We start from the raw sequence: 17799 nt of genomic DNA on the forward strand, positions 1-17799 counted from the left end.
ACTTAATCAAGAGATATTTCATCACTTGTCTTGTAAATCAACTTTTTTGTAACATAATATTACCCATTTTTAGCTAGGGGAAAAATCTAAGGGACTATTTACATTTACTTTGGTGGTTTCAGTTTTGTTTCTAGAACTAAGCGCTTAATATGTAATAATATCTCAGATGATATGGGTACTTAACGCAATAAATACGGCATGCATGGACATTTTCTTAATTATCAAGAAGAAAATAATTTGTTTTGAAGCAGCTTCGCTGTGGTTCTAATTGTCAACTACACCGATTAAGGATCAGAAAATGTAAACAAAAATCGATAGAGTGCTAATTAGTGCTAATAATTACAAACATGAAAAGTGACATAGAATAAAATGACCATATTTTTTATAAGTATAGGAGTATAACACTAAGCATTGCTACAGACCATTTATTTTAAACTAATCCATGTAATTATGCACTAAAATTTTGATATAAGTACTTATGTATGAGTAACTTTTGTATAATACCAATTATAGTAGTCGCCACACGTAAATGGAAGAAAGGTTAATTCTCCCAGTGGTGTACATGAAACTGAGAAAAATATCTTTAGTTTTATGTATCTTACTGCGCATTTTTATGTTAGTATTGTATATATTCATAGATCGTACTGTGGACTCGGCAATCAAAGCTAAGAAACTTCTAGAGTTCCGAGAAAGAGCTACAGTTTCTAGGTATAAGAGTAACAAGATTTAGTTCTGTAAGTAAAACTGTATGCCACCTTTTTATTAATAATTCACGTGGAAAGTTACTAATATATTTTCCCTTTTTCCTCGTATTGTAAGATGTCTATGCCAGTTCAAAAGCAAATATATATATTTATATAGAAAGAGATATTATTAGGATAACTTCACCTAGGAGGTTAATAACAGACTGGTATTTGTGCTTGGTTTTCGTAATATTCCAAAACTCGCAACCAATTAATTATTGAAAACTACTAAAAGTATCTTAAGCTTTTCTTTATCTTTTTCTCTTCTCGCATTGATTTGAAAGTAAGAAAATCTATGACAGGCAAAAAGCGGCAAGTGGAGAAAAGTGTAAGGAAATAAAAAAATTTGACACAAAATAATGCAAAACATAATGTTTTTCGTACACAAAAGACAATATATCTTGTTGAGGAAACTGCCAAAATCTTGTCATTTTCCATGGATCAAATCATTTTATTGTTGTTGTTTTCTTTGCCGCACAGGAATAAGAAAAAAGGACATCTTAAATCAAATTTCTTTCATTTTTTGTTCCGTTCGTAGTTAAGCATGTGTGTCTTCAGAAGCCAAGAAACGCAGACATTGATCGAATTTTTTGAAAATGCATTCTATAGATTTCATTCATAGGATATGACATCTTTTATTAACAAATATCCAAAACGTTATGTTCTGTTGATTTTCAGACTTCGCCCGATAAGCATTCTATGTATTTTACTTCATAAAACATATAATATCCTATTAGCGCCAAACATGAATGCATGACTTTTAGAACATATAATGATCATTAACCGAAATTTTAAAATCAAACTTGTATGAAGTCCGTCACAAAACATTTAGTAATAGAATACACGAAAGCTGTTTAGTTTTGAAACTGAATTTTCAAATGAACTTTCAAGAATCGACTTTCTCAAGAAATAGAATGAATATACTTTCACGTTATTGGCTGTTTAATGAAAAGATAAAGAGCTGGCGTATTCTTTTTGTACTAAGAAAAGAAAAGCATTAACAACTCAGAATTCGTAATTTGAACACCGTGTCGATTCTGCAAAATTTAGTAAAAGGTAAACTTATTTCTCCAACATGTGTGAATTAACAACAATACAGTCGCCACTGTTAAGCTAGTATGTTTTTCATGTTCTGAAATTATATGGAATTAGTAGCACAATTTACCGTGTGATTTTTTTTAGATATATTAAAACTTTACTCTGATATGAATTTGCCGAGTAGCCTAAAACAATCCAGTATGAATTCTGTTGGATCTTAGTTTGTTTTGTTGTTGGTTTTTTTCATAAAAACTTTAATAAACTATTATGAATTTTTTTGATCTGATATTGTTTGTTTTCTTATAGCAAAACCACATCGGGCTATCTGCTGAGATTATCGAAGAACCGTGAACGTTCCATCACGACTTCATTTTTATTTAATATTTATCATATAACATTTAAAAATCCAATATGGCTACGATATGATCTTGGTTTGATGACTTTATCAAGATCTTTCTTTACTGCATATCTTTAAAATTCTTTATTATGACCACGTCTAAAGTGTGATTTACGTATCCCGGTAAAGTCCATGTTGGCCCGGCATGACCAGGTGGTTAAAGCGCTCAACTGGTAATATGAGGGCCGCGGGTTCGAATCCCGTCGCAGCTGTGGGGGTGTTAAAATAGTAGTCCAAAAGTTGGTGGTGGGTGGTGATGGCTAGCTGCCTTCCCTCTGGTCTTACACTGATAAATTAGAGACGGCTAGCGCAGACAGCCCTCGTGTAGCTTTTCGCGAAATTCCAAAAACAAACAAACAAAAGTCATCTGGCCCATTTTAACTTAAAGGTTCACATTATTAATTTAAGATTTATTTCGTGGGTTGTCCTGTGATCTCTGAAATTTAAATTGTTTTCTCATTTAATTAGTAGATTAAATTCAATAAGCTAGTACTGCAGGTATACAAAATTAAAAAAACAAACAAACCTAAACCATTAACTAAATGAAAAAATCATTTAAAGTTTCAAAAGTCACAGGACAAACACCATGAACTAGATTGCAAATTAATATGGTGAATCTTCAAAGCTAAATGGTACAATATGATCATGGACCAAATGAAAATATGTACTTTCCACGAATACTTACATCATACATAATACCGTATCTAGTTTAAGTTATCTCTTCTGTAGTTTTTTTATTTTTATTCTTACCATCTCATCAGGTTTCCGGTTTACCAATGTTACGACCCTGTCTAGCTTGTATCTTGGAATAAAACATTAGTTATTTTACATACACTGTTGTTTAAAACCTTAATTGGATTTTTAGGTTATTAAAAGTATATATGATAGCATTTATCTCTAGCAACATGACACACAGTACTTTTACTCAGAGAAACAAATCAGATCAAATACAGAGATTTAATGATCTTTGTAAAAATCAAGATATTATAGATGATGATAAAATGGAAAATGTACGTCGTAGAAATTTCCAAAACTTACACGTACACGCATATATACTGTTAAATTCACGTCCAAGTCATGGAAAATTATAATTATGTGAAGAAATATTGGTGAATTTGAAATGAACTTTGATATTTTCAATTGTTTAGATGTGGCAGACATTGTTTCTACTTTATTCTTCAACATATATTTCGTTCACCGTTACTTCATCATGTTCTGTTATGAATAGACCTGGATATTTTAATTTTTGTCAAAACATGTTCAAATTAAAATCATATTGTCAATTTTCATACGCGTTTCTGGAGTGCGGATTGGCCCTGACGATCTGAGTTCAAGCCCCAATGATGACACAAAATATTCTCTACTTTAAACTGTGAGTGCGTTATGAGAGTAGTGTTTAACCATCCTTTAGGATGGTTCATGGGTGTAACGAACGGTGCTTCTCACTAGCTGCCGTACCTTTTATCAGCACTTCAAAGTTTAGAACAGCGACGGATAGCCTTGTAACTTTGCCACAAATACGTATAGGTTTCTGGATCCGATAATTCGTTGTTTGCATCCTGATGCTGCCAAAAGCCGCTCCGCGCTTTGAGACCGTGGATGCCTTATAAGAGTGACTGTCAAATTTCACTATTGAGTTAGATTAGGGAAGCCCAAGAATTGGAGGTGAATGATTTTGATTAGCTGCATTTTCTTTAGTCTGTTAACTCAATATTAGGAATGGTTATGCTGAGATAGTCCTTGTACAGCTTTGCGTGGAAATTCTAAAAGTAAAAAACACGTTTCTGTGAATACGAAGTTGTTCCCAGTAACTTACATAATAAATATATGTTAATACAAAAGGAAATTGGAACACTTCTTATAACCAAATTGGTTTGAATCACATGCAATGTCATTTGTCAGGATCGACAATTAACAGGGTTAATTATCTTGGAACATGACTATGTAATGGTCAGATATATCTAAAATTGGACGTGGCCATACAGCATCTGACATGGTACTGTGATCAGTATGGAATTTTCTTAGTATTTGGGTGATTAGACGCAAAATTTGAAAATACGCAATATTGACAATATCAAATACACTATACGTACATTATCAAAAGGCCAAAAAATATTCCATACGACTGGTTGATGTTTTCTCAGTGCAGTTACACATTGAGCTATCTGTACTCTGTCATCGCTTCATAGATATTCAAATCCCATGTTTTAACGTCGGAAATTTGCACACCTACCACTAATTCAATATGTTTGAATCCTAACTACCTTGTGTAGAATATTTTATATATATTTTTATCTATACTTAGTCCTATTGGATTTTAAGCCTCAGCAATTGTATACTGAAATATATATGTACATACACAAGCGCTCCAATTGTATTCAATAACTTCGTATCTAATGCGCTTTTAACCTGTATATATATATTTGTTTTTTATCAAAAATTGTTGGCGTGACCCAACGTCGATAAAACAAGTATGCTTATCATGATATAAGTTTTGGAATGGATGTACCATTAAGGCCTTTAGGAACGCCAAACCTTGTTTGCCGAAATGACCACCATATAACTTCGTGTGACGTGATAGACATGCTGTTGGATGGTTCACTTGATTTTTTTACTGTGGGGATATACCCAAAGTCAGGTGGCTCGGCATGGCCAGGTGGTTAAGGCACTCGTCTTGCAATCTGAAGGACGCGAGTTCGCTCGTCCTTTCAGCCGCGTTATAAAGTTACGGTCAGTCCCACTATTCGTTGGTAAAATAGTGGCCCAAGAGTTGGCGGTTGATGGTGGTGACTTCCCTCTAGTCTTACACTGCAAAATTAGGGACGGCTAGCGAAGATAGCCTTCGTGTAGGTTTGCGCGAAATTCAAAACAAACCTAAAGTCAGTTGTGTGTCGTTCAGCGCCTGTTCTGTCGATGCACTTGACAGACGTCATCCGACATGTAGCTATGTTGAATATTTTACAGCTTCGATCAGCTGTCTGCCATTTTATTGATGGCCAAATGTATCAGAAAACGCTGTAAAACCCTGTGTGTATACACAGACACACACAAATGTTTCTTACAAAGTTAGTTAGAACTTTTATTATAACTTAATCTCAAAACATCTTATTCGTTACCAACAACACTGCAGATCAACTTAACCTGCCCCTCAGTGGCTCAGCGGTATGGCTGCGGACTTACAACGCTAAAAACTGGGTTTCGATACTCGTGGCGGGCATAGCACAGATAGCCCATTGTGTAGCTCTAACTATGTATAGAACTAACTATACATATAAAAAAGTTTTATTTGACAATGTTGGTGGTATATTACTGATGTCAAGTTGACATGTAACAAGAAAGATTAAGAGATTGAAAAATAGGGATACGTTATTTTTTACATGAAATGGAACTGCACGTGTCTCCATTTCTTGTTTTTATGATCCAAACCAGTTTTTTTATTCGCCTTTGGCTTCATCAGTCATCAGATAATTCCCGTGATTCGTCATGTCAGAATCTGTGTACTTTATGTTATAGGAAAAATTACGCTCGTGAGTAAATTTTAGCGAAGGTAGCTTAGCTCTATTAATGGAAAGAATCGAAGTTTCCTTTTATTTTATTGTTTTGTACGTTCATTTCTTTCTTTCTCACGATTATTTTTCTTGTCCATTTTTGAGGGAAGGAAGTAGGAAAAAGTTACAGATTGTTAAGAAACGACAAACCTTCACCTGTAATGAACATTTGCTTTAATCATTTTCACTTATTGGGAATAAAATAATTTCAATTTAATTGATGTTAATTAACTAGTACTCCTATAAGATAAATTAAATATATCTCTTAATCGTTATTTTGCAAATCACAATCATGTTGACCACATCAATGACAAATAGTCAGTTACGTTTTAGTATATTTATAACAGTGTGTTATTGCCTTTGTTGTTCGAACATCATGAAAATATTGCATTTATTTTTACTATTCTCTGTTAGATAGCTTGGTTCAGGTAAGGAGAAATCAATGTCGTACTTTGACAACAGTCACGTTTCGTTTGTGACTTTGTATTGCTTGATAATAGGTTTTAAATCGTAGAGTCAGGACAAGAGAAATATACGATTGGCAATTATTTTTGTGTTAATGTATATATGACATATTGAAAGATAGTTATATTGGGTTCTGTTTTAAAGGAGATTTAGCCGTTCGTTGTGACATCTGAGAAAGAGCCAAAAATTAACCCACTGTGAATGAACCAGATGTAACTTGAAGCAGATAAATGTACAATTGCCTTTTGATAATATTTCTAGTATTTTGTTCTATAGAAACATATATATTTATATGTTTGCCCGGTAGTCACCAAAGCTAGATAGTCGAATATATTGTTATTGAAATAAAGTCCTTTGTCAAACAGTTGACTTACGGTATGTAAACTTGTATCTTCTCTCCTCTGTAATTTTCGTTAATGGCAACATTCATTAAGTCATTTTGTATTGCACCAATTACCTAAGGAATGAGTAATGTAGTGTGCTTATTTACATATAGTATTGTTATTATCACTTGTCATTAAATACATGTAATAGTAGAATTTTTCGAACTATTCGAAACCTAATTTGTCCCGTTAGGTGTATATTTTTTCTCCCTTTCTGCCTCAATTCCTTTTACCCCCCCCCTACGTTCACGGTGTTGTTATAATGTATAGTAATGTGTAATTTAGAGAATTAGGCTTTAGTAAAGCGTGGGAAAAAGGCTTACCTGCTAGTGTGTTCCGCCCACTCCCGATTTCAACAATAGTGAGCACCACGCTTTTTACGGGTCGCTACTGTTTCTTAATGTTGAATTATGTTTGTGCACCACATAAAGTTCCAAGTGAAACATAAATATGGTGAAGCTAGGGCATTAAACTGGTATAGGTTTAGCGAAATTGACTTACGATGTATGTAGCTGTGTACATGTATATGTTTGTGTATAAATGTATATACATACATACACATACACGTATGTACGTTTGTGTGTAGGTTTATACATCTTGTTCGATAACATATATGGGTGTGTGGCTTTGCGTGATAGACATAATTGCACTTTCACTTGAAAGCACAAACTGGTGACAAAATCATCAAGAGACGGTCCTCTATTTTGTTGGCACGGTCTCACGAACAAGACTAAAGCTGATTGCAGGTGAAGGCGTGGCAAAGTCGACTTGTCCACGCGCGTCCAGCTGTTGGAACTATCTGAAAATTTGTCCAACAAATAACGATTTTCATGTCGATGACAAACAACAAAAGAAAGACGGATTTTTTTCGGCGTCGTATGATTTCCTTTTCCTATAATCATACATTCGAATATATCCAGTCATTTCTGAACAACCAGGATTTTAAAAATGCTTACTGACTTAGCCCTGTGTATAAAATTATGACTTCTTCCGTGCTTTATGATCATGGCTTTTTTGGCTAGAAATTTACCTTAATTCTTAAATCTATTTAATGTTATCTTTTAACATATTTAGTGAAAGAAGGAAAGGAAAAAAAGGTGACCTAAAAGTTATGAAGATTTAGAGCTATTAAAACATGTATAGATGTATATATACAGAGAGAGATATTCAGATGTATACAGAGAGAGTTATATATGATATATACAGAGAGAGACGGATATATATATATACAGAGATATATATATATTCACAGAGAGAGATATGATATATATACAGAGAGATATACGGATATATATATATATACAGAGAGAGAAATACAGATATATATATATACAGAGATACGGATATATAGACAGAAAGAGAGATATACGGATATACAGATATATATATATATATACACAGAGAGATATACAAATATATATATACATAGAGAGAGAGAGAGAAATATATATATACACAGAGAGAGATATACAAATATATATATACATAGAGAGAGAGATAGAAATATATATATACACAGAGAGAGATATACGGATGTATAGATATAGATATATACTGAGAGAGATACAGATATATATACAGAGAGATATTAAAAACGGAAAGGCATTGCTGATTACTATTTTTAAGCTCGTAGAGTGAAAGTAAAAGCTTAATTCACAGTAGATGGGACAGTTTCAATTCATCCAACATTAAACTGTGATAGTTGTTCAACAGCTGTTGCAGATAACGTATAATTAACCGTCAACAACGTAACGTATTAAAACCGACTTAACTTCATTTTCCTGAAAAAGAAAATGTTTTAATTGCCCTTAGTTATTGTGTGATTATTAAAAATCCCATCTATGGAATGTAACATGTACAAAGTATGTTTTATAGAATGTAACATGTACAAAGTATGTTTTATAGAATGTAACATGTACAAAGTATGTTTTATAGAATGTAACATGTACAAAGTATGTTTTATAGAATGTAATATGTACAACGTATGTTTTATAGAATGTAATATGTACAACGTATGTTTTATAGAATGTAAGATGTACAACGTATGTTTTATAGAATGTAAGATGTACAACGTATGTTTTATAGAATGTAAGATGTAGAAAGTGTGTTTTATAGAATGTAAGATTTAGAAAGTGTGTTTTATAGAATGTAAGATATACAACGTATGTTTTATAGTAGTAAGATATACAACGTATGTTTTATAGAATGTAAGATGTACAAAGTGTGTTTTATAGAATTTAAGATATACAACGTATGTTTTGTAGTAGTAAGATATACAACGTATGTTTGATAGAATGTAAGATACACAACGTATGTTTGATAGCCTCCCTGGTGTAATGTTTTTCAACACCCTGTACTTATGTGTTTTATAACGTAGTTATAATGCGTTGTTCCTCTCTCTCCCCCAGTTCACGCCTCTAAGGTAATGTGTTTACGTGGTCGACCAACAGGTAGACTTTTTCAATAATTGTTTGCAGTCGCTAATGGTTTAAAATGAGTCTTAAATGATCTATTATTTTACTACGCAGTGTTTGCTGCAATGATCTTTGCAGTGTTGAAAGAATGTTGTAATTTTATACGATGTATTTTTATTGGAATCAATAACGGTGCAGCCCCTTACACACTCCATGAAAGTATACATCAGTGCGTTGACGTACTAATCGTTATTTACACGAACCACTCCATAACTTGTACCGTGTCTGTTCTGTAATTGCCAGGATAGTATATTGAACGAACTCATTGTGTGTGTCATTGGTAGTCTGTAATCATATTTCATTTAGAAGAATTAGAGTTTTTATGTCGTAAAGCAAATGGAAAATTAGTGTGGCTGTACCTTGATATGGCATTTTTTGAATATAGTTGTTATGCTTGAATGTTCCTTATATTTTCATTACTTAATGTATGTATACTTTTATCTAATGAGAGTTAAAACTGAAAATAATTTATATAGAGACAATACAGTCGTTTATATTATCAATTATAACATAATTATTCGTGTGAATTTTGGTTACTGGAGTAATTTTCATAAACGTCATAAATGAAAATTGGTTTTATCGGCTCCTATACGCACACCTATAACAAATTCACAATACATAGTTATTTTTCGGTGTAGCAAGTTTTTTTTTGTAACATTAATAGTACGTTATTCATTTGCACTTGTTTACATTTCACACATGGTATGTAACAGCTAATATGATGGCTTAATACTGTGCTAATGTGGATGGAAAGATTGAATATCACATTATATTTTGGGAGTATTTGTGTGGAGTGTTTCATTTTTGGTTATTGATGATAGTTTCTTAGGTGTGATTTTTTTAGCATGGGCTGAGAGGCACAAGCATACCTTTAAGCAATGCACAATACATATAAGGTGATGCTGCCTAGTTTTCTATAAATTATCTACATTTAATGTAAAGACATATTGTTTGGACGTATAGGAGACTTAAGGAAAATGACAGATACATAGTTGTCGGGACATTTTTCATCGACAGCAAGACTGTGGCACGAGACACGAGAAAATTTTGGATGAGAATTACGCACGTGTGGTATTATTAAAATGATTGACACCTTTGTATTTTCTCAACTTAATATTTAATACAAGTTCAAAACTTGCACAGAAAAAGCAGACGAAAAACCTCGGCGTCTAGACGTGTTTATATAACGTAAACTGTAGTTACCCTGGCTACGAAGGCTAAAACGAATAATTATATAAAAACACTTCTCGGAATTAGACACTTTCCGACAGACTTGCAATAGACCTATTTTCTTCGTTCATTTTTTTCTGTTGTTTTTCTTTATTCACTCCTTTCTCTTGGCCGTCAGTCATACAAAGTTCATAAATTTTCTTGGTGTTTTTAAAATGATTATAAATAGTAAATGTCTCAGTGAGACGACGCTGTGTTTTGGCGAATTTACCTATCGATATTAATGTGTGTTAAGAGCATGACACGTATGATGATTGATTAAATTTTTGCGTGTTACAGATGATTATTATGGCCTTTTTGTTAGTAAGCTGTGGCACAACGGAAAAGATTCTAGTCTATATTAGTTTCATTTTCGCTCCTTATAACCAACTGTCTTCCTTATAAGGAACTCTATAAATACTTTCTGCAATAAGTTTTTGAATTCCTTATTTTTTTTTATCTGTATGAAGGAAAGTGTACAATATACGTAGAACGTGTATTTGAATAATTTGCCAACGGTTTCAAAAAAACCTTTAGCCAATAGCGACGTTTGTGAACTCCGAATATTGTTTGTGTGTTCACTTCTTGACATCTTCATCGAAATGTGTTTACGACTTTATTCAAACGCATTATATATCAACACTGAGGTTTTAAAAAATCCTATATCTCTACTTAAAAAATTCGGAGTATATAGTATTTCTTGTTTGCTAAAACAGATAGATCTTAGGTTTGCTTAATAATTTAACACGTACCACCCGAGCATATTGATGTGAATAAAAAAAAAAAACGAGTCATGTCTGAAAGATTTGGGTTGTTTTGATTAGCCAAAAAGAAAACGTTTCACACTATTTTCGAGGTCCAGGTCGCTGGACCAGACACGTGACCTCACTTTGTTTTTCTAATTTCTCGCACAACTACTCGAGGACTATCTGCGCTAACCGTCCCTAATTTAGCGGTGTAAGACTAGAGGGAAGGCAGCTAGTCATCACCACCCACCGCCAACTCTTGGGCTACTCTTTTACCAACAAATAGTGGGATTGACCGTCACATTATAACGTCCCCACGGCTGAAAGGGCGAGCATGTTTGGTGCGACGGGGATTCGAACCCGCGACCCTCAGATTACGAGTCGAACGCCTTAACCCACCTGGCCATGCCGGGCCGACCTGACTATGAAGGCCAACATAGTTAACTTGTAAAGTAAAACGGTGTAGCAATGAAACATATTGAATTGTTCTAGATGTGGCTTTTTAGGTGTAGCGATTATGTTAAATCGTGAATCCAGGTCAGATGATGGAAGAACTTATTCCAAGATATTCTTATTGAAGTGATATACCAGTTTATAACTGCAATTACAACGAAACATAAATATACAAAAAGAAAACGGGTTTAATAATATAGTTACCTTCAAAAAGGGAGTTGGAATCATATGTAAGAAATCATTAGTTTCAATATTTTGTGAAACTAACATCACAGTGAAGCCCAAAGATGTGGGATTGAAGTTGAAGCAAGCAGATATACGATGCATAACAAGATAATTTCCTCAGTGATTTTCAAATTAATCGCAATGAAAAGTAAATATAAGATAAATATAATGCCCATTATGATATTACCGTAGTGTTCTCAATAGTCCTCATCATGTCATATTTTCAGTAATATTTAGTTGTTTTTAGTTGTTATTGTTATTTTTCTTTGTTTAGAAGTTGTTCTAAGCTTCATTCATCAAAATCTATCGAAATAACCCTAAATCACCTATTTCTGGAATGACTCCACCGTTGACATCCTAGGCTTAGTACTAAAAGGTGCTAGACTGGTTCGTATGGCAGCTGTTAAATGAATGTAGTTACAGTTGTACATGCATTTAAAACGTTTCATGACTGACGGGACTTTTCATCTAAAGTAAAACCATAACAGTAGTTTGAATATATACTTATTAACCTTTTTACATTTTACTGGAATTAAAATCCCAGGGTTGCGGGGTCGAATCCCCGTCACGCTAAACATGCTTGCTCTTTTAGCCGTGGGGGCGTTATAAAGTAACGGTCAATCCCACTATTCTTTGATAAAAGAGTAGCTCAAAAGTTGGCAATGGGTGATGTGATAACTAGCTGCCTCTCCTCTAGTTTTTCACCGATAAATTGGAGACAGCTAGCATAGATATCCCTCGTGTAGCTTTGCGAAATTAAAAACAAACAAACTGTTCTTGATACAGACATAATGTGATTGAAGAGTCGATTGGTGAATGAAATGTATCTGTCGGTCTGTGTTCATAGTGAATTATTTATTAAACTCTTCAAAATAAAACGCTTGATTCTTCAAGTTTCGGTAGGACGTCATTCTTTGAGTTGTTTTATGGATGACATTTCAGTTGAAGGATCATTTAAATAAATCATTTGAGAAATGATGTTACCATAAGACTAACACACCTATATATGGCCTTCATAGAAAATCTTGAAGGTATAACGAGTCCATATATTTAGATTATCCATTTCACTTGCATAATTCTCAACTGTCATTAATAAATTGTGCTATCATTTCTTTCATATCTTGTACAGCTTTTCATTTTCTAGTTCTAACCCGTCGAACTCAATTGGTTTGTGGCTTCTGTTAAGGATGTATTAGTAACATTCATCCACGCTAATGTTATATACGTAAAACATGTCAATTTGTATGTATGTGTGTATATGTATGTATATATTTGTGTGTAGATATATGTAAAATATATTTATGCTGCAAATGCCAAAGCATCTGCGCCTGTTTATGTGTGTCCATAAACACACACGTATAAAGACATTAGTTTTAGTTTGAATCCTCATATTCTATTCAGGTTTGCCATTGAAAAACGAAAAGCGCTTTCGCAGTATCATTCGATAGCTACTTAGTTTCTTAATTAATAGTAGTTACTTTGATTATTTAAAACCCAGTATTAAAGAGACCAACATTCGTGGGCGAGTGCAATGTGTCTCAGCTATGCACTTCTAACATCGTGAAAAACACAGAAAAATTCCTCTATCACTGCTTGAAACCTGTAAGCAGACAGTTTTGTACAGAATCCCATTTAAGTTGGTTGGCATATACATAAATGGTTCACGAAAACCCCAAATTGTACTTTTTTCACTGAAACATTGAGGATAATACAAAAATTTCAGTCTATATCTCTGTTGAGACCTACAAGGAGTATCTCTCTACGAAATTTCATGTATATTTGTCGAAACAAGGCTAAGTAATTTGACCCAAACCCTGAAATTATTGGTTTATTTAACCTTCCCTAGAGTAGTCAAAAATGGGAATATCCCACATTTTTGTATGCACACGTATGGAACCCATAAAAATCCAATTTAAATTGACTGAAATACGGTGAAGTAATTGTCCAAAACCCCTAAAATTATACATTTAAATACATGTAAGTTGGTCAAAATAAGGTAGATTGATTTATCAAATCTCCAAAAGTGTGCTTTGACCCTCACCCATGAAAAACCCAAATGTTTTGTATGTCAGTTTGTTGGACGCTTAAAAATTTATACTTGCGCCAATCTTCACCCCGATTGCTGTAAATATGATCTTACAAAAAACCAAAATTTAGTTCTATGACTTTGACCAAATAAAATCCTTTAAAAAAGGTCTAAATAAGAAATTAACAAAGTGCCTGAGTGAACTGGACAAAGGTGTAATTCTACCAAGTTTTAAGCCAATTCGCCTAGAAGTAAAAAAAATGGCGTTCTTTTGAAAAGGTGTTTGGAAGAAGATAAAAAAGAAGTAACATAAACAATAGAAAAACAGTACGTCTCTCTGGGAGATATGATACCATCTGTGAAAGTGATATAAGTTCAGTTTTATATATCTTAAACAATTTACATAAAGTATTAGAATTATTTTGTAAAAATACTATAACGTAAAGCAAATCTGTCTGAACCTTAGCTAACAGGCCATCGAATCTCCTTATAAAAACTATTCATATTCCAATTTTACTCGTAAATTAATACACCTTATTAAATAAGGAAACAGAAAAATAAGGTTTGATGACAGATTTATAAAAGTTGGTTTCAGTGAGAAAAAAATGTTGTTTTCGTGATTTCTTAAGTGATATTTATGTGAATTCACACTAATTCTAAAATTATTCCCATGTAAAAATCTTACTTTCCAAAGTATTTTAACTCGTTTGTTTTGTTTGTTTTTGAATTTCGCACAAAGCTACTCGAGGGCTATCTGTGCTAGCCGTCCCTAATTTAGCAGTGTAAGACTAGAGGGAAGGTCATCACCACCCACCGCCAACTATTGGGCTACTCTTTTACCGACGAATAGTGGGATTGACCGTCACATTATAACGCCCCCACAGCTGAAAGGGCGAGCATGTTTGGCGTGACGGAGATGCGAACCTGCGACCCTCAGATTACGAATCGCATGCCTTAACACGCTTGGCCATGCCCGGCCCATTTTAACTCGTACAAGTATTACGACAACACTTTCATTTCCAATTCTCACTTACAAGCTTTAATACCTGATGTTTCAGTTATTTTACCGTATTGTATACATAAATATTTTTTAAACACCTTTTTATCAAAATATAATGCTATAGAGTAAGCATTTGATCCTGAAAGTAACCAATTACAGTTGCTTCACATGTTGGCGTTACAAGTAGCAGTGATGCCCCCTGGTGACGCAACAATAATTCTAATTGCTTATTATATTCACAATCGGGTTTTGATAACTGGGTAGGTACAGAGTAAATAGATCTCTGTGTAGTTTTGTGTTCAAACAAGACAAGCATAAACACTTTCCAGAATCTGCTCATATTTTATGTATTCTCTAAACTTTCCTTCATTTTGGAATTGATTTTCATAATTAGTTTTACAACTTTCTATTGTAAATTGTAAAACTTCAGTTTTTATTCTTAATTTTTTTTCATTTGTGGCCGTTTTCTTATTCATTAACCTTCTGTTGAAATATACTCAATTTTATATTTTCGAAATTCATGCGCGATAAATGGTGGGTGACTCTTAATGTTGCACATCTTTGAATTATTTTCCAGTGGCGGATTTAAGGTTTTGTGGGCTCTATATCCAATGTAATTTGACATAGAATGAAATTATCAATGGGCCCCCATCTAGCCCCAGCCTAAATATGCCACTGTTCTTTTCAACTTCAGTGTTTCTACTTTTTCTGTCCTCCGGTTGACCATCTTCATTTGATTAAAATTATATTTAATTTCGTTAAAGTGAATTTCTATGACTTCACGACTATCATGTCTCTTTTCTTAGTGTACACACACACGTTTGTGAGCTTAACTATATACATTCACCTATATAAGACGTATTTAGGGAGAGAACACACTTGATGACACATGATGCACCAGCTAAGATGTTTGAATTTGCTAACTTTTTTCGGTGGCTATTTCTTTCGTGACTGATGGTAATATTTCATGGTGTGTGCGTCGCGGTTGAATAAAAGGGAATTTGTTAACGGACCCTATGGAACTTTGTAGTTGTTTTGTGTAAGATTATTTTTCTATCTTCAATTCACGATAATTTTCTCCATTCAGCATATTTCCTTACACGGCCGTTCACGATTTTAGTTTCTCCATATATTTTGCAACACTATAGTATGTTGTTATAATAAAATAAATTGTAGTTGTTTTTCTTGGTGCAAGGCGTATTCATAACTAGAATGTATGCACACTTAATATTGTGTTTTATAGTATATGGACAAAGCTTTCACTGCTAATCGACGTTGAAATATATAGGCAGGCAGCTTGCAAAATCTACTTATATTTTCTTGTCTTTCGTGTGTGAATACTGTAATACTTTTATTGCTATATATCAATCAAGTCGACATGATTGTAGAATTAACTCTCATTTTTTAAATTTCGTTTGTCTGTTCTTTTGAAATATTCTAGACAGTATTTTGTAAAACATCATTATGTTAACAGTTTTCAAACTTTTGTGAGTTTTAGCCTTAAGGTTGCCATAGCGCTTATGCGTGTATTATTTTTTAAATTTATACGCATACGTCAAGTAGTATCGTATTACCTGCAGTCCTTACAAATATCACAGAAATGACGATATCAGTTGTGGTGTTTCATTGATCATTATATTTATAAATGCATCAGTGCCTAATAATTTTTAAATTATTTCTTTTTATAATGCCATTTAAGAAATGTTAGTTAGGGGTGTCAAGTTATCTGATTTATGTATATCAAAACACCTTTCGAATTTGCATGTTGTTATGATTAGAACACATGTGCACGGCCATAGAGTTTTTAACGTGTGAATATTATTCTTTTGGGCCATCTACACAGCTCTTTGTGGAGAAATTTAAAACTGAGTTTGTTATAAATACCATTTTTCTATATCTATTGGATCAATGCATTTAAAGGCTCGGCATGGCCAGGTGGTTGAGGCGTTCGACTCGTAATCTGATGGTCGCGGGTTCGAATCCCCATCGCACCAAACATGCCCTTTCAGCCGTGGGGGGCGTTATAATGTGACGGTCAATTCGTTGGTAAAAGAGTAGCCCAAGATTTGGCGACGGGTGGTGATGACTAGCTGCCTTCTCTTTAGCCTTGTACGGCTAAATTAGGGACGGCTAGCGCAGATAGCCCTCGTGTAGCTTTGCGCGAAATTTAAAAACAAACAATGCATTAAAAACAAGAAAACAAGTAATTAAAAAACTTTTCAAGAAAAGAAGCAAATATCGGAAAGACTAATATCAATTGTTCAGAAACAATGTAAACAAGACAATAGCGACTGCATTTTTATCATCACTGTTTAAGAGCACAGGAAAGAATTAACGACTAACAATATATGTAACTATTTTATCACAATTAAGTTTAATGCATCCTATTTATGTGCCTGTGCTATTATATAGAAATGATGCAACTGCCAACCCTAGTATCTTGTTTGCATTGTTTTTGAAGGACTGATATTAGCCATCCTTACATTTGCTTCCTTTCTGAAAAAAAAATTCTTCAATTGTAACGCTAATACAGGAAAGAAGTATGGTGGTATGTTAAAGATATCGTGTATCGCACACCTATACCAAACGTCACGGAGCTAAAGACTGGGATAACACACGCCATCACCACTGTAACTATGGAAATGTTGTTGCGAACGTGGTCTGAAATCGAATATCAGTTAGACGTGCTGAGAACTACTAAGAGTGCACACGTAGAAGACTACTGACATGTCAGTAAAAACTGTTTTAGTAGGGCAACAGGAAGTTGAAAACCTCATGGTAGTATTCCTCAGTTAGGTAATTGTTAAACTTTAAAATAGAAAGGGTACTTTTGGGTCACTCGGTATATATGGAAGCGTCAGTTTGGGAATAAATAGACATATCTTAGTATACTATTATAAAAAACTATGTTTTATCTTAATCGTGCTTATGCAGATGGGGATACATATACCTTTTGATCACAATTTTGTATTACGGTGAAACTCGACTAAATAAAAACTTTTTAATCTTCACAATTTAGAGATGCGTGAATTTCTCTTTTTTTCTCTTCGACTGAAAGCGTTTGTTTCCGTTTAAATCAATAATATGGATGC

The sequence above is a fragment of the Tachypleus tridentatus genome, chromosome 1 (genome assembly GCF_004210375.1).
Source record: "Tachypleus tridentatus isolate NWPU-2018 chromosome 1, ASM421037v1, whole genome shotgun sequence".
Classification (NCBI taxonomy): Eukaryota; Metazoa; Arthropoda; class Merostomata; order Xiphosura; family Limulidae; genus Tachypleus; species Tachypleus tridentatus.